Source organism: Acomys russatus, chromosome 22 (assembly GCF_903995435.1).
Source record: "Acomys russatus chromosome 22, mAcoRus1.1, whole genome shotgun sequence".
NCBI lineage: Eukaryota > Metazoa > Chordata > Mammalia > Rodentia > Muridae > Acomys > Acomys russatus.
This window is the reverse complement of record NC_067158.1, coordinates 44,406,220-44,408,463: the sequence shown is the minus strand read 5'-3', so window position 1 is coordinate 44,408,463 and position 2,244 is coordinate 44,406,220. Positions and strand designations below refer to the sequence as shown.

The 2,244-nt window shown below is 48.6% G+C and overlaps 1 pseudogene; it reads left to right on the top strand.

Moving 5' to 3' along the window:
* Nucleotides 1–205: 205 nt before the first annotated feature.
* Nucleotides 206–1,866, top strand: LOC127205746 (insulin-like growth factor 2 mRNA-binding protein 1; annotated as a pseudogene).
* The last annotated feature ends 378 nt before the right edge of the window (nucleotides 1,867–2,244 follow it).

Genomic DNA, 2,244 nt, shown 5'->3' with positions numbered 1-2,244 from the left:
AACCCTTTCTCCACCACATGTGGATGGGGGAAAAGGCTTGGCCTATGAACCAGTAAGCAGGCCCTACCCGACCTTTGTGGTCTCCAGAACTGTACTAAGCAAACATCTGTTCTCGAAGCCTCCTAGATGCTGGTGACTTCTTACAGTCACTCCACTGACTAAAATAAAATTGATTCCAAAAGATAGATGCTGCAATGGCAACTGCATGCCGATGTGGGAGAAACTTGGAAACCCAGTACAGCAGAGTTTTGAGATGTATTCTAGAAGCCACTTGGGTTCCCACAGACAGGTATGATTCTGATGAAAGCTTAAAAGGAAAAGGCCAAAGGGAAGACTTTCAGCCTTTCTGGGGGGAATGCACAAATAACCACAAGCAGAATGTTGCCAGACATGTGGGCAGGAAAGATCATTCTGGATAAGCTCTCAAGAGCAAATACAAAATGTGTTATGCAAGACAACGGACAGAAGACAATGTAGTTGTAAGTGGCAAGTTTGGGGCTGCACTGGACTCATGCTCTAGTCATTGTAGAAGGTAACACTTATGAGCAATAACATTAAAGGCTTTTTGTAGTAGTGGAGCAAAAATCCAGGCCTTTGCACATGTTGAATAAGCACTGTACGGGTGAGCTATGTCCTCAGATCTGGAACAAGCGCTTAGCTCGTGTCAATTATATCTCTTATTTGTTTGTTCACACACACACAAAAATTTAAATCACAATTTCTACACATCTCATATCCATCCACGATTACCTCCCTACTCCCACTAGCACCCTCATTCTGTCTCCCTCCCCTCCCAACTTGGCATCCTCCTTTCTTTGTTATTAAAAGGCTGACGATACAAAATAGACTCAGTCCAAGATGGTCATGCACAGGAAAGAGAAGGCGGAGCTGCAGAGAAGACCATCAGTGTGCATTCGACCCTGGAAGGCTGCTCCTCGGTGATCTTGGAGATCACGCATGAGGAGACAGAGGACACCAAAATGGCAGACAAGGTATCCCCCTGATGATCCTGGCCTATAACTTCATGGGTAGACTCATAGGCAAGGAGGGGAGGAACCTGAGGAAGGTGGAGTGGGACACGGAGACAAAGATCACCATCTCATTGCTTCAGGATCTCCCTCTCTATTACGCTGAGAGGACCATCACTTTAGGGGCCCATAGAGAACTGCTGCAGGGCTGCGCAGGAGATCCCAAAGAAAGTTCCGGAGGCCTATGAGAACGATATGGCTGCCATGAGCTTGCAGTCCCACCTCATCCCTGGTCATAACCTGACTGCTGTAGGTCTTTTCCCAGCTTCCTCCAGTGCTGTCCCACCACCTCCCAGCAGGATCACTAGGGCTGCTCCCTACAGCTCCTTCATGCAGGCTCCAGAGCAGGAGATGGTACAGGTGTTCATCCCCGCCCAGGCTGGGGGCATCATCATCGGAAAGATGAGACAGGACAACAAACAGATCTCCCGTTTTTGCCAGCGTCTCCATCAAGACGCCTGGCTCCAAGGTTTGAATAGTTATCATTACGGGTCCCCGACAGGCTCAATTCAAGACTCTATGGCAAATTAAAAGAAGAGAATTTCTTTCGTCCCAAGAAGGAAGTAAAGCTGGAGACCCACATACGGGTTCCAACTTTAGCTGCTGGCAGGATCATCAGCAAAGGCAGCAAAACGGTGAATAGGCTGCATAACTTGACTGCCCCTGAGGTGGTAGTACCAAGAGACCCGACCTCAGATGAAAACGACCAAGTCATTGTGAATGAACATCAATCGGCCATTTCTATGCCAGCCAGACGGCTCATTGTAAGATCCTGACTCAGGTTAAGCAAGAGCATCAGAAGGGACTGAGTGACCAGGCCCAGGCATGGAGGAAGTGACCCCGCCCCTTCCTGTCCCAATGGCTCCACAGCAGCCGGTGGACCACAGAACTGGAGGGCGAGTGGAAGTCCGTTGTGCACTTTCCAGACGGCCTGAGACTGAGTGGGAATCAGGGATCTTTGAGCCTGGCTGAAGACCACGTCTGCACACTGTCTTGAGAAAACCGTCTCAGTGCAGAGTCTAGAGTAGGGCAGATCTCTTGCCCCCAAGCAAGCCAGCTGGCCACAGCCCGCCCCTTTGGCATTTCACCATTGCGATTGTAGCTCGGGTTGCTTTTATTTATTTTTTTATTTTTAATATATTTTATTAATTTATTCATATTACATCTAAATTGTTATCCCATCCCTTGCATCCTCCCATTCCTCCCTCCCTCCCTT